Source organism: Somniosus microcephalus, chromosome 19, assembly GCF_052327205.1.
Source record: "Somniosus microcephalus isolate GS21.2 chromosome 19, FLI_Smic_1.0, whole genome shotgun sequence".
Lineage (NCBI taxonomy): Eukaryota > Metazoa > Chordata > Chondrichthyes > Squaliformes > Somniosidae > Somniosus > Somniosus microcephalus.
In genome coordinates, this window is record NC_141005.1 from 53,350,818 (window position 1) to 53,377,035 (window position 26,218).

Sequence of the window (26,218 nt, forward strand, 5' to 3'; positions counted from 1 at the left end):
AAAAGGAGTTTCAAATATAATTTTACACAACTATTTTTAAAAAGATCAATCTCCAGTTTGAAATAACAAAATTGCTATACTGAAAGTAGGCCCGACAGTAGCAAATATTGTGAAGTTCCATTTATCTATTTTCAATGCTTTCTTTCCCAGTCAAAGGATCAAAAGTATACTGCAACCACATGTTGACATGTAATATTAACTGGAATATATAATTCCAAACAGTTCTTAGTTAATATACGGTTGCTTTAACCACAAACACTTAGACTTTATCATCGAACATGTGGCAATTATTGAAGCTCTGAAATATAACCACACTACTTTGTGCCAGCACTACTTGTGCCAGGAAATCACTGTCATTAAATGATGTTGGGTATTACAAATCTGAATTTTCCAGAAATCTTTCACATACAACACAAGCAACATATTTGTGAAGCACTGTAATCTGCTAACTTTTTAGCACGCCTGACAGAAAATCATTTACATTGAACTTACATCACAGAAACAGGCCATTCGGTCCAAATGGTCTATGCTGGCGTTTACACTCCACACAAGCCTCCTCACACTAATGACGTCTTCCCGCCCAGCCCCCAGATCTCTCCATTCCCTTTTCCCCCTCATGTATGCATCAAGCATCCCCTTAAATATAGTAATGCTATCTGCTTTAACCCGCCACGCGGCAGCAAACTCTACATTCTCACCACACTCTGCAAAAGAATTCTTCCTAATTTATTTGATACTTAAAATTCTTAAAAACTCAGTTCTGCAATGCAAAGAATGCAACTAAAGCACATTACATTAGTTTCCAACATAATCACTTTCAACACAACTCCTACATACAAGAATTAATTTAAGCCACAGCATATACACCAAGAATGACACGATGCATGTCCATATGAATGTAATTTTAGACTGTGGCACAATGTACCCAATGAAAGTGAAAGTGTTTCCAAAGTGACTGTTGTCTGAATTACATTCGAGCATATTAAAGTAGGACAGATCTTGGCTTTGCTATTAGGTGGTTTTGCAGGGTGGGGGGAGAAACATTTGAGGCAGGCAGTGGGAGAAAAAGCACACAAACAATAGGCCGTTCATGTCTCACAGCCAGTTTAAGGATGCATTGATACAAGTCACTTGGCCACCTACTCGACTAGGAAACAGTGGCCCGTGATTTGAGGTCAGTGCCGATGCCACTGACCTTGAAGAAAGCTGCCTACAGAAATCTTGCGATCTCTGTGGCGAAAACTTTAGGTTTCTCGACGTGTAATTGATTGTAGCACTGTGAAAAGGGGATTCCTAGTGTAATGCAGCAGTGACGTCATCAAGCTATTGAAGAATTGCCACACAGACAGCAAACCAGGAAATGAAAAGCACTGATTATGTGAACTTTTAAAAAAAATGTTATGTTAGAGAGCAAAATAAAGATTGGGACGTACACATGGGGTTAAGGCAGAAGCTGAAATATGAACAAACTTTAAAAAATATATTTTCTTAAAAATTGTAATTAGAGAAAATTGAAATTACACAAATATAAAAATTCATTTTTTATGGCCAGAATGGTTCTTTGGCAGTCAATATGCTGTTAAAACCCCAATTGCACCTATTCCAACAAGGCTGAGCATTTAATGGGGTGTTTAACAGTGGTATTAATGCAAAAAAGCTCACATTTTCATGACTGCCAGTTATGGTTGGAGGAGGGGTGCACAGCCTGTGGCGGAGCAGTGAATGACTGACCGCAACTTCAGGATTTCCACATTTAGATACACATGCGTTAAATCCTGAAGTTAGTCAGTTTCAGAGGGGTAATGACAGCGAACTATCAGCGTACTACAAAATCTGGGCTAGTGTATGATCTGTAAAGGAAAATAAGAGGTTCAAAATTATTAGACTCCACAATCTGCAATTTTAGATAGCACATGCATTTGGGACAAGTTTCGGTTCAACAATTTAATATTCTGGGCCAATTTGAAGAGAGGCTTGGATAAAAATAACCACAAAAGTTAGACTGGAAATGTAGACCATTAGATATGTACACTATTTACAGCAATGGTAATGGTTGTCTCTTTAAACTTATGTATTGGTTACGTTAAATAGTCAGCAAAAGTAAATGCTATTCCCACAGTCCAGTGAGTTAATTAAGTGAGATGAGCCAGACAGAAAGGAAGGTCCAAGTTCAATTCCAAGTTAGCTGATCTCAGCCTGGCAGTGGTAGAAGTACAATTGCTTCAGTGTCTCTGGGTTAAGGACTGAAAAATAGCCATGGTTCCTGCGCCTAATTACTATCCACTGAACATACATCTGTTTTGGACGCAGGTGCCCAAAGAAAGACTTGCATTTATATAACGTTTTTCATGACCTCAGGACGTCTCAAAAGAGCTTTACAGCCAATAAAGTACTTTAGAAGTGCAGTCACTGTTATAATGTAGGAAACGTGTAGCCAACTTGCACACAGCAAGCTCCCACAAACAGCAATGTGATAATGACCAGATAAAAAAAAAAAAAAAAAAAAAAAAAATTAAGTGATGTTGATTGAGGGATAAATATTGACCAGGACACCAGGGACAGCACCTCTACTCTTCAAAATAGTGCCTGCTCCTACATCCACCTGAGAGAGCAGATGTCTCAGTTTAACGTCTCATCCGAAAGACGGCACCTCCGAGAGTGCAGCACTCCCTCAGTGGAGTGTCAGCCTAGACTTTTGTGCTCAAGTCTCTGGAATCAGACTTGAACCCACAACCTTCGGACTCAGAGGTGAGAGTGCCACCAACTGAGCCACAGCTGACCATATATTTTGGCCATTTGAGGAACCCCTCAGCAATCCTGCTCCTAACCATCAGATAAAAATGTGATTAAAAAAGTTAATAAAACGTTAGGTTTATATTTTTTTTTTTACTGCCAGTGGTCATGTGTATTGATAGGTAATGTGTTAGCTGTCAATCTCTTCTGGTTTTGTGAAGGGGGAAGAGAAGCAGTGAAGACTAAGCATAGTGACCATGTGAAGCAAGGTTAGTGGTAGATAAATGGATCAGGCTGTGCAAATGTAATTCAGTCCCCATTTTAAGTTATACATGCTGTTCTTATTGTACTGGGGGCTGCTGACATGTTTTACATCGGTAGCTTCCATTATCAATGTGGACAAATTAATTTATAATGGATAACATTGACGAAGTGCATAAAGACTCAAAATTTCAATACATTATATTTAGTACTATATTAACATGGCAAAAATATATTTTCTAGTGCTACAATCCCATTAAATTGCTCAAAGAACTGTGGAGCTAAATTCAAAGTTTAAGAACACTGAACAGACAACTTTGTTTGTGGCCCTGAAGATTTTAACAGCATTGAAATCACAGCTCAATAACATTTTAATTTAACAAGGATAAATATGGTATATGTAGGAGCATAACTGCTCTATGGAGGGGTAAAAAAAATAATAAATTAGTGCTAAAGTGCTTTTAAATAAAAACATACCTGCAATGTATTCCATTCAGACAGTTCTGTTTTGGAAGATAACTCAGCCTTGCCTCAATGAATTAAATACATTTGTGCAAAAATGTTTATACAATATATATGGCAATCTTTTAGATGAAAGATATGCTTTAATAGGCTATATAAATTTTGCCTACAAGTCAGTGTATTGCAAACCTAATTCATTGTATGAAGCAGTGAAATATTTCAACAATGCAATAAAAGGTGCAAGTTTTTCCTCCCTTTGTGAACACCGATTATATTTTCTGAGCAGAGGGTCGCAAAAGAGCTTTTAAACTATTTGTGTTCACCAAGAAGTGTCAAAAACTTGCATTTATTCACCACCTTTATTACATTGAAATATGAGCAACAAGTGACTGCTCCTTCAGCCACCTTGCCCCCGCCATCTGCAACGCCCCCCCCCCTCAGCATCTCTGTTCACCCTAGCTCCATGTCCACTCATTATCCACTAACCTGCTGATGCATTTCTTTGTATGCAACAAACACTATAGAAATGCAAGTTGTTGGTGTTGATCTGACCATCGTATAAAGTATGAAACCGCTGAGCATAGCAACCACTTTAAAAGTAAATTATGAAATATAAAATTGAAGGGTTCTCAAACTTGGGAGCCTTAAGAGAACCTCTAGTAACCATGCAACTTATGTTGTCATGAGTAATCAATGAAATGTTGCAGGACCAATGAAAGGGCTGCTTTTGCAGCTGTGACTCACATGTAGAATCAAGTTGTTACAAAAATGATGGACAGACACAAAAAAAAAGATATAATGGCAGAAAATGACAACGCTGTGTATAACTTATTCAACTTCAGCAGATGGCCAGGGAAGTGTACATTTGTTCTTTAACATACTGTACTGACGGTTTAAAATCTAACCTGCTGTAACTTCAGCAAACTAAGAATCTCCAATCTCACTCCACCTGTAACTAGTCATTGTATCCAATGTTCAGCCATACAAATTAGATTGGGCAGTCTAATTCTACAAGGACCTATTGAATCAAACACATTTTACAAATTTAAGCATATTGTGACAGAACGGATAATAAGCTGCACATCTTGAGGCAACTTCAACATTCACCGTCAAAAAATCAAAATGCTTTAAACAAGTAACAAAAGCAAAGGACACACACACAAAATTAATCTACAATTATTGCCAGATAAATTGGACATTTTAATTTGATTTCTCTTTCTGCTGAAGTTGGAGACTCATGCTGTGTATGATTTTCAATTGGGCCCAGCAGCCCACCCAAGTGGGCATTCTTCAACAATTAACCTACACAGCATCAGCAAGTATTTTAACTATCGGAGACACTGCAGCCAAGCCCAATCTTGTCCATGCCTGACATGCACACATTCCAGAAAGGATCACTAGTTACCAAATACTCAATCAACCTTTACAAATGATGGGAGGCAGACAAATGCTACTGCTCCTCTACAGGGAAAAAAATCTCCCAAGAGGCGTCACCCAGGCAGTTCCACAAACCTCTAATGCTCTTAGGCTTCTGCCAATATCAAGTTGCCTTCATGTGCACTTCTAAGTCAAGAAACTTTTTTGGGGGGCATGGGGAGAGAATGAAAATGAAATACAGAGAAGCAGGTATCATAAAACAGGCACAGCACCAACAACCAAGACTTGAAATGAACTGAAGTATAGAATCCAGCACTTAAAAACCAAATGAGGCAGCACTTTTTGATAGCACCTCTAGTAGCAGCAGTGACTTCAGTGGCCCCCAGAGGCAAAAGGTCAATTTTTTCACCGTCATAGGCAGACTATCTGTTCTGCCCCCACCACAGCCCCAACTGCAATCAGCTGACTCGATATCCACCAGGATTTTGTACAACTCAGTAGCACACTACATGGTGCATTCATCCTCCAAGCTAAAAGGTTCTCAAACTACTTTTGCTGTGCCTCCCTTCAGAGATTCATGTCCCACGCGCGCATCTCTCCAAGAAAGTTTTTTTTGTATGCGGAGGAGCTGGGGGCTGCTGATGTGGCATGAGCACATTGGCCAATGCTGCTTTAGTACTACGCATCGGTAATTGAGATTTGAGGATCAGAACAAGTGTCCTTATCGTCCCCCCACCCCCAAAACTGCTCTAAGGCATCAGGAACGCAAACAACTCTGCTGGTCAACAGTTACAAACAAATGAAAACTAAAACTCCCAGTATTTACTGTGCATTGGGAAGGTTTCAACGCAAGCTTAACCACAAGTTATACAAATAAATGTGTTGCTTGAGCTCAAAGTTGACACAGTTAATCTTCTGTCGCACAGGAAATCAATTCCTGATGAAAATTCCAGACACAATAATCAAACAACACTGAAACAAATCAAAGACATGCTGACAATTACCAATAATCAAAAACTACACCCTGATATTTAAAAGCAAACAAAATGGCCCAGATTTTGTGGTCAGCAGCAAACAAATGGCACTTGCTGTTCATTACGCTTACAGCGGCCCACAGACTTTGTGGGCTTTTATGCAGCAACTTACGGTTAGTAGAAATCCATTTCAGCATGGCACCTCTACAGATGATCTGGGACCCATGTGAGCAGGACAAGCAACAGCGTATCTCAACCAATCACACTGAAGAATCCTTACTGAGACGCCGGGCTCGATTTTACCAACCCTGAGGCGGCGGGTTTGGAGGCGTGTCAGCTGCTAAAATCAGAAAAAATGGCTTCAGACACCCAACCCGCCTCCACGCGATTTTCCCCGAGTGTCTGTTCAACTGCTCCCAAACAGACCCGACTCCAACCAGCGGGACAGGTAGGTAAGGCAGTTCAGAGCCTGTTAGCTGCCTTGATAATCCCATTTTGACAGAGGTTTCCGATTTTCCTGCCTCTGGCTCCTGTTTCCCGTCTTGTCAGAAACAGTGCAGCTGCAAGGAGACGAGTTGGTGGAGGACATGATCTGGAGTCATTAGTGGTGCAGAACTTTAAAAGCACTCCTGTAACATGGCTGGCATTCAAATGCAACAACTTTGTTGTTGGAGGTTTGGGATAAGATTTTGCAAATCTACTGACCTTGTGACTGGTCAAGCTGACACACATCTGCTGTTTGAACTGATTGGAATAATTTCAGGCCACTTTGAGTGCGCGCTTGCAAGCTTCTTGCCTCAACTGAAGTCTATAACAACGGGATAGGAACCATTTACATCCTCTCATCCTGGTCGCCAGATTTGAAGGAAGAGCAACGCGGCTTAGTGCTGCCGGATGGACAAGTGGCTCAGCACACAGCCTCCTTGGAGGAAGAGGATGAGGAGTGGCCAATCCAGCAGCAGACAACCACATTGCTGGCCGTCAGGCAAGGGATGCACTCATCCATGCCAGATTTGCATCATCTTACACTTCAACCACAGGTGGCTAGCACATGGAGATGAATACAAGTCCGACATTCTCAAAACCCCAGGCATCATCTGTCCAATAAACGGTGGTTTGCGCTCAGTGTCACCACAAACATTCTACATGGAAATCACAGCCCTCACTCTTGAACTTCCATATCCCAGAACACAGAGGCCATACTTTTCCCACACTGAACCCATGTGCGTCTGCACAGACCTCAAGCGCACCTCCTCAGCAATTTGCAGCCAAGCTGCCTTGGTTTGCTGAGGAGGCCTCCTCCTTCTGTTTCCAGGGAAGAGGAGCTCCCGACGTCCTCCAACTCCCTCAACAAGAGCATGGAGAAAGTCCTCATTAAACCTGGGCGCAGCCTTAGTTATTGGGGCTGCCATTCCTGCAGCAGCCAGCACCTTTAAGAGAAAAAAGCATTAATATTACTAAGCCAATGATTGGAACAAATCTAACATCTTTTTCATTTCATAGTCAGATTATAAATTGATGTATACAAAAAATCTTTCTGGAAAAATATGACCAGCAATTTCATTCATTAAATTTTGTTCACAACAGATGCTGTCAACTCCCCTTTCTAGATGTTACAACACCAAACCATCACTGACATTTTTCCCAAAGGGGACATGGCCCCTTTAAACTTTCTAACAAGTCATCAGACGCGAGAAACTGGCAGCCTCCAAGCAATTGCCTGGAGGGACCTGCATGTCGGCCATAACGAGGCCAATCAGTGCAAAATGGTAAGTTCTGGGAGGTGGTTGCTGGGAGCGGGTCGGAAAGTCTCCGAGCAGCAGACCCACACTCAAGCTGCCTCCATTAGTAAAATCACGGCCACCGAGTCTAAACCAGGAAGTGCAAGTTAGAATATTTAATTCAATGTAAAATCATGAACAGAAACAAAATAAAGAGAGGGAAAACGAGATGGAATTAAGAGAGAAGAACTTTTTTTTATAAATCTCCAACAATAAATTAAAATCTGAAGGAATGAGACTACACACTTGTGAAAGTAAAGTTTCAGTGCCAGAGGTTGTTTGGTAGTAATTAAGACTCTTCACGCTGTTCTAGCTACACTTACACTTGAATGGACGAGGCCTAAATTTTTCTGGCGTGTTTAGTGGGTAAGTACCACAATTTCACACCCTTCCATACTGAGTCTTTTGGCGAAGTCCCGGTGTTGCGAAGCTTGTGGAGGAGCAGGGCAAATCGGACAACTTCCTGATTTTCGCGTTTAACTGCGCATGTGCATACGCTGGAAGTTGCTATCTGATATACGCCATAATATCAGGAAGCCCCGATAGCCTCTCTGTTGTTGCTATAGCAAAATCCGGGCCAATATTCAAGACTCCTGGACATGGTCAATAAAAAGAATGGTGCCGCTGCCAGTGTGCCCCAAAAATCTGATTCTTGGGTACACCTACAATGATGTTTGACGGATTTACCTTTTATACGACTGAATACAGACCACTTTCATAGTTGGTGTTTCAGAAATCAGTTGTAAATCCTTTGGAACTGAAATATTAATTCAACTGAAATCTGTTGGCAATGTCAACGCACTGGGCCAGATTTTGCTGGAAAAATAACAGCGTCTGAACGACGTACGCTTTTTAAAAAATTCATTCACAGGATGTGGGTGTCGCTGGCAAGCCACCATTTCAGAGGGCAGTTAAGAGCCAACCACATTGCTGTGGGTCTGGAGCCACATAGGCCAGATCGGGTAAGGATGGCAGATTTCCTTCCCTAATGGACATTAGTGAGCCAGATGGGTTTTTACGACAATCCGGTGGTTTCATTATCACCATTACTGACACTAGCTTTTTATTCCAGATTTATTTAATTAACTGAATTTAAATTCCTCAGTTGCTGTGGTGGGATTTGAACTCAAGTCTCCAGATCATTAGTCCAGGCCTCTAGATTACTAGCCCAGTAACATTACCACTATGCTACCCCTCGGTTTTTAAAGTGCAAATCAGCCAGCAACTTGTATTGAGGAAGAGATACCAGTGAATTGTGAAATCGCCATGTTGCTGCCCGGTTTGCACCATTCCACCGTTAGCTTCACGAAAATGGCATCTCGCACTTATCCATCATGATTTTCTTGAAGTTGCTACATTTGCACATTGATTGCATAAACTCACCACAGAAAGTTACATCTAACAAAATCTGTCCCAATACTGTGCCAAATCCATAGTTAAATCAAGAAACTGTAGGGTAACCATACAAATAATTGATTCAATTATTAAACTAGTTACCAAAGTAATTGGCCAGCACAAGTTCATTTGGAACTTTAATTTAATGGGATTTAACTACAACACGCTAAGCATGTATATGGGTACAAAACAGATGTCAGACCTTTAATGATTAAAAGAGCACAGTAACCAAGTCAAACATCTTGCTCCTCAATTTTCTCCCCATCTCTCCTGAAGTTAGTACAGGAAACTTTCGTTCAACCGGAGGTTAAAAGTCCGGAAAGCTCTATCTACCGGCAAAATTCAGGAGCCGTTTCCTATAAGTTTTTTTACTTCTCGTTGCTTTTTTCTCCCCCCCAGTCAGGCTCTGCAAGGTCTAGCTGAAGCTGTTGCTTAGCTAGAGAGAGACGCTTTTAAGCTGCGGCCGACTGTTTTGAAGCTGTTGCTAAGCAACAGGGTTTGTTGATTCACACGGAGCTGAAAAGCTCCGTATGTTTTAACATTAGCGCTGGTTTATACAGCAGTTTTGATGGGACGGCACCAACTCGGTCCTGTCAGTGCCGGATACCAGAAAGTTTCCTGTAACTTATTCTGGTGTACCAACAGCACCATCACACATGCTCATTCTACACATGCATGGATTGTCAGACTATTCAGCACTAAATGGCATCACAGGTGAGCCTGATTCTCTCATTTTTGAGCAATGTTTCTAAACAGGAGAGTACACTAAGCCACAATTATGCCTACTATACAGTTGTAATTTTGAGCAAGAAGTCAAAAAATGAAAGTTTTGCACAAGTTCTGGGGTTGCAGCTAGAATGTAGAATTACTCCAACCCATGGAGGTAATGGATGTTTTGGAGAAACCTAAACATCAAAAAGCTAACATACATGCCAACACCCTTTGAGCAACATACCAAACATGAAAGTGAATCATAGTAATTAAAACTTTCGACCTGAAAACACAAGGTAATGTTGTCTATAATGCTAGAGATGGCCAAATACATCCATTTCCCCAGATAATCCAAGTTTAGCTTAATTTAAGAGTTGTCAGGGTATTACAATTTGGGAAATGCAACATTCAATGCACTTAGGTTTCATATTTTCCTACATTTGCAGAAAACGGACATGAAACTGGAGAAAAGGGGGAAATAGTTGAGAGCAGCAAGAAATCCAACATTTGGGGATCATGGCAAGGGAAGGTTTCTTCTTTAATGTACTGGAATTGTATTATTTAGTTTTAGACAGTACTGACCAGAAAATGCACTCAAAATAAAATACTGGTCAGTGTGGCAAAAGAATTTTTTTAAGTTTGCAGATTAAGAAAATCTTTGTATGACATTCAGTAACTGGAAGGCTTTGGTCTACACCTCACAATCACCTAATTTTTCTTAGAAAAAGAGAACAAACTCTTAATTGAAAGTGCTACATATAAGCATTTTATTGACTTAAGAGTTTGTGGTAAATGTGTTTATTCAGTTGCCAGCTTTACAACAATTTGCTACATTAGCAAATTGTAAGAGATGTCAATTGACCCTAAATTCTGGAGCAATGGTTCTCAAACTGGGGTCCGCGAAACATTGACCAATTATTCGGTGGGAAAGATCTCTGAAAAATTGCAGATTGCAAAAATGAACCAGTGAGGATCGGGGAGGAGGCGGGACCAGTGTTCACGTTCGGGTTCCTAACCGGGGGTCTGCGGTCCCCGAGAAGATTTCAAGGGGTCCACCAAAATAAGTCTTGGATAGCAGCAAGTGGAGCAGTGCACTGCTGCTCCCTGCCGTTAATCCAGGATTCCAAGTGGTGGATCATGTGACAGGCGGCACAGGTCACTCAGCGACATTAAGAAACAGGATCTTTCCGAGGTAGAGGGGGTTGTGCTCTGTTACTGAGTGAAATCCTCTTTATTCAGGACACGACTGACAGCGCAGGCATTCAGTTCTAATATTTTATCTAACAGGGAGTGACTTTAAACTGCAACAGTAATGGTTTGCAACTCAGCAGAGAGCAAGGCCAAGCTCTGCAGGGTGGAGACTGGAGCCGTCTATCCATTTCATGTTCACTCATCAGCCCTATTTTACCATCTGTGCTCCTGTTCCTGACTCTACAATCATTTACATTCAGTTTCACGGGAGGCTGTTTAGTTTATTATGCCGGGACCGACGATATGACTAGTGTGTATATTTCTCAAGAAGGTTTGAGAGCCACTGTCCTAAAGCCCTTTTTATTGTCAAACCCATTAACCAAGGACACACGCACGCACACACAAACTTGCCATAATCCCGAGATACAATCCAATGTAAGATCAGAAAAGCTACTGTGGCTATCCTATAATCCCAAACAAACCAACAAATTACATTTTGAAAAATATGGTTGAAGTTTGTTTGGACTTCCTAATTATATTTTCTTTGGATGGGATGGGGTTAAGAATGGTTGCAAATGCAGGGAAGGGCATAGAACCCTCTAAGCATGGACCAAAATGTAGCATTTCTACCTTGAACAGCAAGTACAGACTTCATTTTCCCATCAGATTTTTTCTTTGCTGTTGCCACCCAATTCCACCCCCAAAAAATATACAGTCATTTCGATATGGAATCAAATTTCACTTCAAGGAAAGCAAAATATAAAATCAGTGTATATTAGTTTTTTTTTTTTTAAAAACACTGGAATCCTGGAGACATGGTTTCCATGGTGTACATTAAAATACATTTTTTACTGCAAGTGTTTTCAAAGTAATTCTAAATTAGAGTTACAAAACAATGCAAATTATCTTCCATGAAATTAGATATTAAATGTTTCACCATTTCAGGTGATTAAAAACACACTGCTGTAAGAAGCTAAGATTCACCAGAAAATATTTTCAGGCCTGCAGTGTGTATATGCCTGGCATATGTATCTCACCTCAGTCAGTGTTAGTAAAGGTTAAGTACATATGTTGTGGCAGCACCTGTGCGATGAGTAATGTATTGTAGCGTAATTGCAGCCACTTCCTCAGCACTGTAAGTGAGTAACACATAACTTACATTGCAGTTGCAATAATGGTCACTGGCATTTACAGCATTGCTACATCTTACAGCACAAAAGAGAAATAGCCAACAACCAAACTGCATATGTATATTAATTTTTTATTTGTGGGAGACGGAGGGGAATCTCTAGGATAATTTATTCTGCATTTATATCTCAGAACTCTTTCAAGAAAAGTTTTGTAATACTCAGATTCAAATGCTATTCAATCTGCATTTGCAACTTTGAGAATGTACAGCTTCAAAGTTTCAATTCGAGACTGCACTTCCCAATGGCTGAGGAAGGTTGCTCCAGGTTATCAAATGAGAAAACTGCATTGTTCACTTGTACAGGTGGGCTGAGCATCTGGCCCAGGAAAAACTGGTGGGAATGATCACCAACCAAAAATGTTTGCACTACTACCTCAAGGCTCCAGAGAAAAATCAGTCGGCGTCAGCAAATAGCCTCATTTACCTGAATGTGCTTCTGCCATTGGTAGCTTTGCAAGACAAAAGCACGACTATAAACTTTACTTAATATTGGAGGCAAACAGTGATGTACCAATGGAAAGCCTATTCAATGACAATATCCTCCTCACACTCTCACTGGCCTAGTTTCATACAGGATTCATTTGTATCCTGACTAACAAAAAAAAGTTTTTAACTGCTAAAACTAGATTTTGTTCAACTCATTATTTGCACCAGGAAAGTTGAGCAATATTAATACTATGCACAATTATGGCATGGCAACAGTCAAGAATTTATTCAAATCTTTTTCCAATAAGCCACACTGTCCAAATCATTTTTATGATGCCATATCTGTTGACAAGTATTTAAATAGTTTCCAAAAATTCTGAAGCGGCTAGAAAAACACTAAGTTCTCCAGCTAAACCTTGAATCACTTTCAACATATTATGCGTAAATGTCAATTATGCTAGGAGCCAGACACTCAGCTGTTTCTGCATGGTTCAAGCATTTCTGTTCATACCACTGGAGGAAAAAGGGGACAAAAACAATCAATAAAATAAATTGGGGTCAGAATTTCAGTAGCAAAATCAATACAGCTTGAAAAGATAAATAAACAGAAAAAATATAGAAAAACCACTGCAAAAGGGCACTTGAAAGAAAAGGACTTTCTTTAGAAGAAAGGCCTTTTTATGTAAAATAAAAATGCAGAAGAGAATAAAGAATAGCAAGAAAAGGATAAACATCACAGACCAAAACAATTTTGCCCAGTATATTATCTGTTCTGGCAGCCAGCATCGATTCATTAACTGTCACAAACAATGGGAGATTCTTTTTTGCCATTAAGAATCAGGCAATCAAGTCGTCAACTCAGCTGAAGGAGAAAACTCACAAGCCACGTTTCAGATGAGACACAATGGGCATCGCAAGGAATGGAGTGTCTTAGATACCAGTAATATGATAAGTTTTGTAAGTTTCCTTTTGTTTTGTTGAAAGTTTTTTTTATGGCTAAGTTCCTTTATTAGTTGTGCCATTTATTTTAAAAAGGGGCATGTTTAAATTGTGTTTCTGTTTGATGACACTGGGGAAACCCAGTGTAATCCTTCCGGATTTAAGAACATAAGAAATAAGAGCAGGAGTAGGCCATACAGTCCCCCGAGCCTGCTCTGCCATTCAATATCATGGCTGATCATCGACCTCAACTCCACTTTCCCGCCCGATCTCCATATTCCTCTATTCCCCTAGAGTCCAAAAATCTATCTATCTCAGCCTTTAATATACTCAAAGACTCAGCATCCACAGCCCTCTGGAGCGCCAGGTGTGGTCTCACCAAGGCCCTGTACAATTGTAGCAAGACTTCCTTACTCTTATACTCCAACCCCCTTGCAATAATTTGCCTTCCTTATTGCTTGCTGTATCTGCATGCTGGCTTTCTGTGTTTCTTGCACAAGGACACCCAAATCTCTCTGAACACCAACATTTGTAAGTTTCTAACCATTTAAAAAAATATTCTGTTTTTTATCTTCCTACCAAAGTGAATAACCTCACATTTCCCTACATTATACTCCATCTGCCACCTTACTGCCCACTCACTTAGTCTATCTATATCCCTTTGCAGACTCTGTGTTCTCCTCATAGCTTACTGTCCCACCTATCATCAACAAATTTAGATACATTACACTCGGTCCCTTCATCTAGGTCATTGATATAGATTGTAAATAGCTGAGGCCCCAACACTAATCCTTGCGGCACCCCACTAGTTACAGCCTGCCAACCTGAAAAAGATCAGTTTATCCCTACTCTGTTTTCTGTCCGTTAACCAATCCTCTATCCATGCTATGATATTACCCCCAATCCCATGAGCCCTAATCTTGTGTAATAACCTTTTATGTGGCACCTTATCGAATGCCTTTTGGAAATCCAAATATACTACATCCACTGGTTCCCTTTATCTACCCTGCAAGTTACATCCTCAAAAAACTCTAATAAATTTGTCAAACACGATTTCCCTTTCATAAAACCATGTTGACTCTGCCTAATCATGTTATGATTTTCTAAGTGACTTGATACCACTTCCTTAACAATGCATTCCAGCATTTTCCTGACAACTGATGTCAGGCTAACTGGCCTGTAGTTCCCTGCTTTTTCTCTCCCTCCTTTCTTGAATAGCGGTGTTACATTTGCGACCTTCCAATCCGCTGGGACCATTCTAGAATCTAGGGCATTTTGGAAGATCAAAACCAATGCATCCACTATCTCTTCAGCCACCTCTTTCCCATATTACAACAGTGACTACACTTCAAAAGTATTTCATTGGCTGTAAAGCACCGAGACGTCCGGTGGTCGTGAAAGGCGCTATAGGAATGCAAGCCTTTCTTTACCTCTTTTAGAACCCTAGGATGTAGGCCGTCAGGTCCAGGGAATTTGTCAGCTTTTCGTCCCATTAGTTTCTCTGGTACTTTTTCTCTACTTATATTAATTATGTTACATTCCTCATCCTCATCAGACACTTGGTTCCCCACCATTTTTGGTATGCTTTTTGTGTCTTCTACTGTGAAGACAGATACAAAATATTTGTTTAAGTTTCTACTATTTCCTTATTCCCCATAATAATTTCTCCTGTCTCAGCCTCTAAGGGACCAACATTTACTTTTGCTACTCTTTTCCTTTTTACATACTTGCAGAAACTCTTACAATCTTTTATATTTCTTGCTAGTTTGCTCTCATTCTATTTTTTGGTCAACCATTGCTGGTTTCTGAAACTCTCCCAATCCTCAGGCTTACTATTATTCTTTGCAACATTAGAAGCTTCTTCTTTCAATCTAATGCTATCGTTAACTTCTTTAGTTAGCCACGGTTGGATCACTTTTCCCGTGGAGTTTTTGTTTCTCAATGGAATGTATTTTTAAATGCTACCTACCGCCATACCTTTTAAATCAACTTTTTCAATCTAGCATTTCCAATTTGTTGGAAAAAGGGATCCGTACTCATTTAAAACTATGGCTCGGGTTTTGCTGTCAGCAGCAAATGAACTGCACTAGCCATTCATTACACTTACACTTGCCCACAAAGTTTCCAAGGGCTTTTGCACTGGAACTTGAAGTGATTAGAAATCCATTTCAGTGCACCACCCTCTACAGGGGATCTGGGACCTGTCTGAACAGGGCAAGCAACTGTGCATCAAACAATCAGATTGAAGAATCCTTACTGAGGCACGCAGAGTCAGAACCAGGAAATGTAAGTTAGTTAGAGTAGTTAATTCAATGCCAAATCATGTACAGAAAGTGAGAGAGTTAGAGGGAGAGATAGATAGATAGATGTGATTAAGAGTGAGAGATGAGACAAGAAAAAAAAGTTTTTAAAAAAGTAATACTTTTTTTTTAATCCCCAAAATCAGAAGGAATGAGATTTCACACTTGCAAAGTTAATTTTCAGTGCCAGAGAGGTTGTTTGGCCATAATAAAGACTTATCACACCATTAAAAATTTACTTACACTGGAATGCACAAGCTCTCACTTTTTCTAGCGAGATTAGTGGGTATCTATTATACAAGTACCACAACTTCACGCCCTTGCATGTGTTTCAATGCGGAGTCTTTTGGCAAGAAACTGTTATAATGAAGCTTCTGGAGCAGCAGGGTGACTGTGACAGCAATGATCAGATGAGGATAAGATTAAGTCCAGCTGCAACAATAATCCCATAGTCAAATAGTCTTCTGATATACAATGCCCAAATCCACACACTAAGATCAACCACTTCATTGGAGGTACCCAAGCTGTCTATGCCTCAGAGCTGTAATGCAGTAACAATCCCCAACTCCAGGAAAAAAGAGCGAGAAAAGGCCATGGAAACTCTCAACGAATATAGCTGACTGGTACTTCTGAGTGATAAGGAACTGGCATCCTTACTGGTTGTAATTTAGCAGTTTTAAGATATATTTCAGCACCAAATACTAAGTGTTAAACTACAATTCAGCACCAGGATCAACATAAAGAAGTGGAATGATTGCCAATCCTGACTATCCAACTATTTTCACCAGGGTAATAGAAACATAGGAACAGGAATAGGCCATTCAGCCCCTTGAGCCTGTTCTGCCATTCAATTAGATCAGGGCTGATCTGTATCTCAACTCCAACTACCAGCCTTGGTTCCATAACCCTTAATACTATCAATCTCCATTTTGAAATTTTCAATTGACCTAGCCTCAATGACTTTTTGGGAGAGAAAGTTCCAGATTTCCACTTTGTGTGAAGTACTTCCCGACATCACCCCTGAATGACCTAGCTCTAATTTTAAGGTTATGGCCTCTTGTACTGGACTCCAAAACCAGAGGAAATAGTTTCTCTCTATCTACCCCATCAAATCCTTTAATTATCATAAACACCTCAATTACATCTCCCCTTAATCTTCCATATTGAAGATCAGAAAAGGGGGGGGGGGGGAAAAGAGAGAGAGAAGAGGGAGAGGTGTTCAAAATTTCTACTACTCTGTGGAAAAAGTGCTTCCTGATTTCACTCCTGAATGGCCTAGCACTAAATATTAAGATTATGTCGCCTTGTTCTTGATTCCCCGACCGGAGTAAATAGTTGCTCCATATCTAACCCATCAAATCCTTTTAACATTTTAAATACCTCAATCAGATCACCCCTCAATCTCCTGTACTCAAGGGAATACAAGCCAAATATCTGCAACTTGCCTCATAGTTTAACACTTCAAGCCCCAGTATTATACTGGTGAAACAGTGCTGCACCCCATCCAAGGCCTATATATCCTTCCTGAGGTGCGGTGCCCAAACTGAACACAGTACTCCAGAGGGGATCTGACCAAGGCTCTATACAACTGAAGTATAACTTCCTCCCCTTTGAGGTAAAAGGCCAACGTTCCATTGGCCTTTTTGTTTGCCACTCCTAGTATTTTTTTTTCCAGCTTCTTTTGTGAGGAAGACAATCTAGCTGAAGAGTAATTTTCCAACACTTTTCAGAATCAGAAAGTTACTTCCTGGCTCAGTACCTAAAAATCTTCACAGTTGCATAGTTGGATATAATGAAATCAAGCTTAAACAATTCTCCACAAGATATGATATACTTTTTTTTTAAGTCGTAATCATTACATCCTTTTCCAACCATAAGTTGGAGTTTTGCAATAATAGGTCAAAATACCATCAATCTCTCTCTCTGACGCAAACTGGTTTTGCTAAAAAGCTGAATTAAAAAACAAATAAGTGAAGTCTAGAAAAGTCAGGTTTCTATTTTTGATTAGACCTTTAAATTCTTCCATTTTAGCAAAACTCATCCGAGTCAGGAGAGAAAACATTGGTATTTTATGGATATTCTAGTTTAGAATCTGTATAATGAAATATTTCCAGCTCAGTTCGGCAGCAGCTATCACTTTTCCCCACCCCCTCCTCTTTTTTTCCTCACTCACCAATCTGTGGGAAGACCGGCGAGAACAACCAAAAAACAATGGAACTGTGCATGCACAACTATTTTATTTCGTTGGCAGCAGTCGTGTCCTTTCACATATTGCACATTAGACTTTAAATCACCTTAAAGGGGCCACGCAGGACCAAACAAAATTAGAGGGAACATTGTTCACGATAGTTTTCTAGATCAGTATGACGAGGAAACAACTAGTGAACAGGCTATTTTAGATCTAGTATTGTGCAGTGAGACAAGGTTAATTAATAAACTTGCAGTAAAGAAGCCTCTTGGGTGCGGTAATTATATGATGGAATTTTATATTGAGCTCGAGAGTGATTTAGTCAACTCCGAAACTAGGGTCTTAAATTTGACCAAAGCAAACTACGTAGGTATGAAAGGCGAATTGGCTAAGGTAGGTTAGGAAACTAGATTAAAAGATATGACAGTAGATAAGCAATGGCAAACATTTAAAGAAATAATTCATAATTCACAACGAATATACATTCACTTAAGGCTTAAAAGCCCCATGGGAAAAATGGTCCAACCGTGGCTAACAAGAAGTTAAAGATACTATTAGATTAAAAGGAAGAGGCTTACAATGTTGCCAAAAATAGTAAGCCTAAGGATTGAGAGGATTTTAGAATTCAGCAAAAGAGGCCAAAGAAATTGATAGAGACAAAACAGAATGAGAGTAAACTAGCAAGAGACAAACAGATTGAAAAAGCTTCTATAGGTATGTAAAAAGGAAGAGATTAGCAAAAGTAAGTGGTTCCTTACATAAGAACAGAAGAACATAAATAGGAGCAGGAGCATGCCATTCGGCCCCTCAAGCCTGCTCCGCCTTTTAATGAGATCATGGCTGATCTGATCTTGGCCTGAACTCCACTTTCCCGTCCGCTCCCCAGAACCCTCGACTCCCCTGTTGCTCAAAAATCTGTCTATCTCAGCCTTGAATATATTCAATGACTCAGCTTCCACAGCTCTCTGGGGTAAAGAATTCCAAAGATTCACAACCCTCAGAGAAGAAATTCCTCCGCATCTCCATCTTAAATGGGCGGCCCCTTATTGAGACTATGCCCCCTCGTTCTAGATTCCCTGACGAGGGGGAACATCCTCTCGGCATCTACCCTGTCTAACCCCCTCAGAATCTTAGATGTTTCAATAAGATCACCTCTCATTCTTCTAAACTCCAATGAGTATAGGCCCAACCTTTCTTCATAAAACAACCCTTCCATCCCAGGAATCAACCTAGTGAACTTTCTCTGAACTGCCTCCAATGCAAGTATATCCCTCCTTAAATAAGGAGACTAAAACTGTACGCAGTACCCCAGGTGTGGTCTCACCAACGCCCTGTACAGTTGTAGCAAGACTTCCCTACTTGTATACTCCGTCCCCCTTGCAATAAAGGCCAACATTACATTTGCCTTCCTAATTACTTGCTACACCTGCATGTTAACCTTTTGTGTTTCATGTATGAGGACACCCAAATCCCTCTGTGCCGCCGCATTCTGTAGTCTTTCTCCATTTAAATAATATTTTTCTTTTCTATTCTTCCTACCAAAGTGGATAACTTCACATTTTCCCACATTATACTCCATCTGCCAAATTCTTGCCCACTCACTTAACCTATCTATATCCCTTTGTAGACTCTGTCTGCCTCACAACTTGCTTTCCCACCTATCTTTGTATCGTCCACAAATTTGGCTACAATACACTCGGTCCCTTCATCCAAGTCATTAATGTAGCTTGAAAATAGTTGAGCACTGATCCCTGTGGCACCCCACTAGTTACAGATTGCCATCCTGAAAATGACCCATTTATCCCGACTCTGTTTTCTGATATTTAGCCAATCCTCTATCCAATCCAATATATTACCCCCAACACCATGAGCTCTTATCTTTATCTTTTATGTGGCACCTTGTCGAATGCCTTTTGGAAATCCAAATACACTACATCTACTAGTTCCCCTTTAACCGCCCTGCTCGTTACCTCCTCAAAAGAACTCGAATAGATTTGTCAAACAGGCAGAGATAGGAGATATAGTGGGGAATAAGGAAATGGCAGAGAAATAAAACAAATACAGTCCCAGTGGATTGGAAGGTAGCAAATGTAACCCCGCTATTCAAGAAAGGAGGGAAGAGAGAAAACAGGGAACTATAGTTAGCCCAACATCAGTACTGTAGTAGGAAAAATGCTAGAATCTATTATTAGGGACATGGGAACAGGGCACTTAGAAAATTATATGATTGGGTAGAGTCAACATGGATTTATGAAAGGGAAATAGTGTTTGTCAAATCTAAGTTTTTTGAGGTTGTAACTAGCAGGGTAGATCGGGGAAACTAGTGCATGTATTGGATTTTCAGAAAGCATTCAATAAGGTGCCACACAAGAGGTTATTACACAAAATTAGGGCTCATGGGATTGGGGGCAATATATTAGCATGAATGAATTGAAGATTGGTTAATGGACAGAAAACAGGGTATGAATAAACAGGTCATTTTTGGGTTGGCAGGCTATAACTAGTGGGGTACCGCAAGGATCAGTGCTTGGGCCGCAGCTATTTACAATCTATTTCAATTACTTAGATGAGGGGACAGAATGTAACGTATCCAAATTTGCTGACAATACAAAGCTAGGTGGGAAAGTAAGTTCTGAGGAGAATGCAAAGAGGCTGCAAAGAGATATAAACAGGTTAAGTGAGTGGGAAACAACATGGCAGATGGACGATAATGTGGAGAAATGTGAAGTTATCCACTTTGGTAGGAAAAATAGAAAAGCAGAATATTTTTTAAATTGAGAAATTGGGAAATGTTGGTAGTCAGAGGGACCTGGGTGTCCTTGTACACAAATCACAGAAAGCTAATATGCAGGTACTGCAAGCAATTAGAAAAGCAAATGGTAGGTTAGCCTTTATTACAAAAGGATTGGCGTATCGGAGTAAAGAGGTCTTACTGCAATTTTATAGGGCCTTGGTGAGACCACACCTAGCATAATGTACAATCTTGGTCTCCTTACCCAAAGAAGGATATACCTGCCTTAGAGAGAGTGCAACAAAGGTTCTCTAGACTGATTCCTGGGGGGCTCCTACGAGGAGACTACGCCTATGTTCCCTAGAGTTTAGAAGAATGAGAGGTGATCTCATTGAAACATATAAAATTCTTACAGGGCTTGACAGGGTAGATGTTGGGAGGATGTTTCCCCTGGCTGGGGAGTCTAGAACTAGGGGTCACAGTCTCAGAATACAGGGCTGGCCATTTAGGACTGAGATGAGGAGAAATTTCTTCACTCAAGGGGTTAGGAATCTTTGGAATTCTCTATCCCAAAGAGCTGTGAAAGCTCAGTCGTTGAGTATATTCAAGACAGAGATTGATAGATTTTTGGTTAGTAATAAGTAATTTTACGAAAAGCCAGGCATCCTTTACAGAACTGAGGGCACAGAAATCATGGCAGATTAAAAAAAGAGATTCAGAGTATACAAACACTGGACAAATTTGAAGGACATCTGCTTAGTAACCCCTAGGTAAAAGTGGGAGTTAAAAACACAAGTCTTTTTCACCAACTAATATTACTTTATTCATTTTTATTTGCTGAAACAAGTGTATGTACCTCACCAATATAATAACTTCAACACGAATGACTTCCACATGACTACAAGATTCATCTTCAGAGAAGCTCGAGTACGTAAACACTGCCTGATATTTTTACTCAGTATTTAGTCACCAGGAAATGAATCACTGATGAAAGCAGGTACAATTACCAGAGGGATTTGGGAGTTGTGAAGGAAATTTGAATCAAGAAAAAAATATTTTAAATATAAAAAAGCAACACTATTACAACCAACTTTATAACAGATCACATCCTAATCAATAAAAAAAAAACTTGCACTTATATAGCACCTTTCACTACCTCAGGACATCCCAAAGCGCTTTACAGCCAATTAAGTACTTTTTGAAGTGTAGTCACCGTTGTAATATAGGAAACACGACAACCAATTTGCACACAGCAAGCTCCCACAATCAACAATGTGATAATCAACATCACTAAACAGATTATCTGGTCATTGAGGGGTAAACATTGGCCAGGACACCAGGGATAACTCCCCTGGCTCTTCTTTGAAATAGTACTATGGGATTTTTTATGTCCACCCGAAAGGGGCCTCGGTTTAACGTCTCATCCGAAAGCCGGCACCTCCAACAGTGCGGCGCTCCCTCAGTACTGCACTGGAGTGTCAGCCTAGATTTTTTGTGCTCAAGTCTCTGGAGTGGGACTTGAACCCACAACCTCTGACTCAAGAGGAGAGTGCTACCAACTGAGCCATGGCTGGCAATAAATTTCCCCCAAAAAATTAACATTTACCTTTAGACTGGGACATTTTTGTCTGAGCCAGCAAGTTTGGTACTGAAAACACTTTTAGTGTAACTTCTCAAAACATCAGGAATAACTTTATTAGTCATATTTATGTTTTATGTTTTAAACTTTACTCTTACACTTAAGCTGTGGCTGTCATTCACCTACATAATCGTGATTGCACTTCGAAGTAATTCATTGTATGTGAAGCACTTTGGGACATTAAATGTAATAGAAGGCACCAGATAAACCAAGTTTCTTCTTTCCTAAGTTTACACTATCCCAAAAAAACTTTTACTTATCTTGTAGCTTCTTTCCACTTTGGAGACAAGAACATGTGAAAAAAAGTTTTCATTGGCTGAAACTAACTTTAATAAATTTGATGATATCATAGATGCAACCAGTTCAACCTTTGATGCATGTGTGTTAAACTGCAAGATGTTGGACACAACTGGAAGAGAAGCCAAGTACCAGCGTTCACTGCATATTATTTGGCAGGCTAGTCAAGGAGCATTATTTCAAGGTTTATCCCACCCACCAACTGAAGATAGTGGCAGATGGAGTTTAATGCCAGTGTAAGATGAATGCATTTTGGTAAAAGTAACAGCAGTAATTATACTCTGAATGGAAGTAGGCCCAGTATTGTGAAAGAACAGAGGTTTGAGGATACAGGTTCACAGGACATTCAAGGCAGATCTCAAGTTGATAAAGCTGTAAAAAAAAAGTTAATGGAATTCTAAATTTTATCTCCAAGTGTAGAATATAAAAGCCATGAGATAATGATTAGCCTGTGAAAAACCTCAAGACCTGTGTGCCTGTGCATGTGCGCATATTTTCGAATTCATAAGTGGTACAATAAAGATGGGAAAAAATTCAAAAACAAATTATAAAGTAGGGAAATAAATTACATGTTTTTCTGGTGGACCAGCATGAATAGAGCAACCCTTCAATAGATGTGCAGTGCTGCTATGTTCTTCTATGTGATGCAAACAAAAGCAGCAAACAGCAAACTAAATGTGGACAATGCAGATCCCAGTTACGTTGGCTCTTCACGAAGAGCTTTCAGCTGCAATGTGCTTGAACCTCAGTTAAGAGCACTGTGTGCAATATTGGGCTGCACACTAAGAAAAATATTGAGACAACACGCAGCTGCGCTAGGATGCTGACTGGTATGAAAAATAAAAATATGGAAAAAAAATTGGGGATTTATTTTGTTAGAACAATGCAGAATATCGGGCAACATATTTAAAGTGTTTAAAATTATGAAGGATGAGGCAGGGTACATACAAGCAGTCTGTTTCCAGTAGTTGAGGGGCCGTAGATACATGATTAAATGCAAGATTTAGAACCAAAGGCAAGGTAAACTTCTTTGCACAGTTGTGTTGCTGTGGAATTTATTTCCAGGATTAGTGGTTGAGGTAAAAACTACTCACGATCAGGAATTCACTGTATAAGTTAATACGAGCACAATCCTATATACTATATTATGATGTTGGAATATCTAATAAGTAATGTTATAGTACATTCTTTCCATTCCCTTATAGTCTCTTCATGTAACACTATTCCCCGGAGATGCTGATGCCTCAAGGCATTTGTAATTACATACAATTATGCACATAAAATATCTCTTCATGGATGTACTTACCAACATTTGTCAGTGAGTAAAACAAATGCCATATTAGTGCCAGGATGGGGGCACCAAATGCAGTTTCAATATGAATGTTATGATGCAGATAAAATGTACAATAAAGCCAAATGTGACATTCCATCTGAAGGTACTGTACCATCACGACAATGTATGGCAAATTGACGGCTTGAATAGGTTGCAAAGAATAACTATTCAATGCAACCTCACAATTGCTCTCCCAAATGGCACAAATCATCCCATAAATTAGAAACCTTTTGAGAAAAAATAATCTACAGTTCAAGTTCATTGTGCATCAATTTTACACACAATCCTCCTGCTGAATATGACATTTAAAAAGCCATAACAATGAACGTCCAGCTCCTGCGCTACATTACACCTGACGAAAGAAGTGACCCCTTCACAAACGCCCTGTAGCACGACTGACATAACAATTAGAAATACTGAGCAACTAAGCTGGAAAAGTCCTCACAATCAATGCAGTCCGCCAAAAGAGTTTTGTTTTTGGTTTTTATCATTGCACGAAGGGAGATGGTCTTGCCCAGGTGCACTGAGTGACTGGGCGCAGCGAATATCGGAAAATCCGATGGGTTCCTTTACACGTGTGGGGTGCAGACCCACCCTGCCCCATGATTTTATTTTAACTACACCTGGGCGAAGACCCTGGAAAATCTCCCCCATCTCTCTCTATTTATTTATTTATGTATATATACACATGCGATGGATCGAGAATAATACCGACCACCTGCGATACAAACACGATCAACACGCAGGAGGCGCCAAGGATTCTGCTGCGCGATTCTGACACTTCTAAACAGCACGCTTGCAGTCTCCGTGCATCAACAGAGGGACAGACATACAATTATTTCACTAGAAGCAACGCTAAAAACCCCGAGTGAGTCAATCAATCGAGCAACAGATGGAGCGGGCTTGCTCCCTCAGACAGACACGGTACACGGACCCCGCCCGACTCGGGCTAACCCAACCCGAACTACTCGCGGTAAAAGTGGAAGGAAAAAGCCATCAGTAACGCGACCCAAAGCACACACAGGGGAAGTTTCCAAGTGCAACTTCTAACTCGGGCTGGTCCTGGTGCTTCATTCAGCGCCCCACACACCGACAGCCGGTCAGTGCACACTTTCGCCAGCGCCGAGGTGTCCGGAGCAGGAAGCGCCTGCACCTCACAGCCGGGCGGGGCATGACCGGGGGGTGCCTGAGGGCAGCCACTCAACTCAACACCCCCGCCCCAACCGACACCTCCCCGGGCGCCAGCAAAATCCAGCAACCACCCCAACCCCACCGGACAAGCTACCGAGCGCCCCCTCACAGCACCGATTGTAAAGGGCCCCGGGTAGTTTGGAGGAAGAGGAAGAGAGTCAGTCCCTCTCGGCATAAACACACAGCCCGCCCGTTCCCGCGGGCTGACACCGGCTCTCACTCACCTCGCCTGCTCTACCGGAGACAGACCGCAAGCTCGACTTCCTGGTGAAGGCCAAACAGCGCAGGCGGAAACACATCTAACCACCCTCCCGCTACATAAACACACGGTCGCTGACAGCAGCACCCGACCTCAGCCTGTGTTTACGGGAATATCCAGGAGCGAGCAGCCCTCACTCGCTCGCCCGCCGCGCTGGCACTCACCTGCTGCTCGCTCGCGCACTCACCCACTCTCTCCGGCGCGAGCCCAACCGACACTTCCAGCCACCACCAATATGGCCGCGCAACCGCGCCTCCTCCCGCCAAAGAATCGTGCACGCTGCAAGAGTGCACTTCTTCTCTACCCGCGCCGGCAGAGTGCCGCTCGGCTTGGCTGACTGACTCTCCGACTCTCAGTCGGGCGCAGTTTGCCAGGGTAATCATTTTTTTCAATCAAATGAAATGCTGCTGATTTCGAAAAACGTTGCCAAGAGCATACACAGGTCGAGACAAAAAAAAAATCCATCGATTTTTCGGGATGTTATCCCTTTATTGTTGTTTCAATGCACTACTTTTTCGAGTAAGCTCAACTACGTTGACACATTTCTATAATAATTCAGGAAATGAACGTGGACCAAACCCCGACATTCCCTTATTCACCTTTAAAAAGAAACCTAATGTGGAAAATAGAATTATAAAATACAAGGACACAAAATTTCAACCTCAGTATAGTGCCTAAAGTTAGGGGTTTAAAAATCAGTGACATTTTAAGATATATATTTTAAAGAACAAAAGTCAGAATACCTTAGGTAAATTCCGGAGAAAATGTCAGTAACATTAAGTCCCATTTCCTCATTTTATTTTGTTGAAAATGTTATTTTGCAAACCGAACTTGGAGAAAA

General features: G+C 40.7%; 1 protein-coding gene across 6 annotated transcripts in view; it reads right to left on the bottom strand.

Annotated features, from left to right (window-relative positions):
- The window catches only part of taok3a (TAO kinase 3a), a 171,807-nt gene extending 146,130 nt beyond the window's left edge, over positions 1–25,677 (bottom strand). For 3 of the 6 annotated variants that reach the window (XM_085961792.1, XM_085961788.1, XM_085961791.1), the window contains exon 1: positions 25,542–25,677. The gene's annotated coding sequence lies outside the window, so the exon portion shown is untranslated. Of the gene's footprint in view, positions 1–25,342; positions 25,487–25,541 lie in introns of those variants that run through there. The other 3 variants (XM_085961790.1, XM_085961793.1, XM_085961789.1) reach the window with 3 other exon arrangements.
- Between the last annotated feature and the right edge of the window lie 541 nt (positions 25,678–26,218).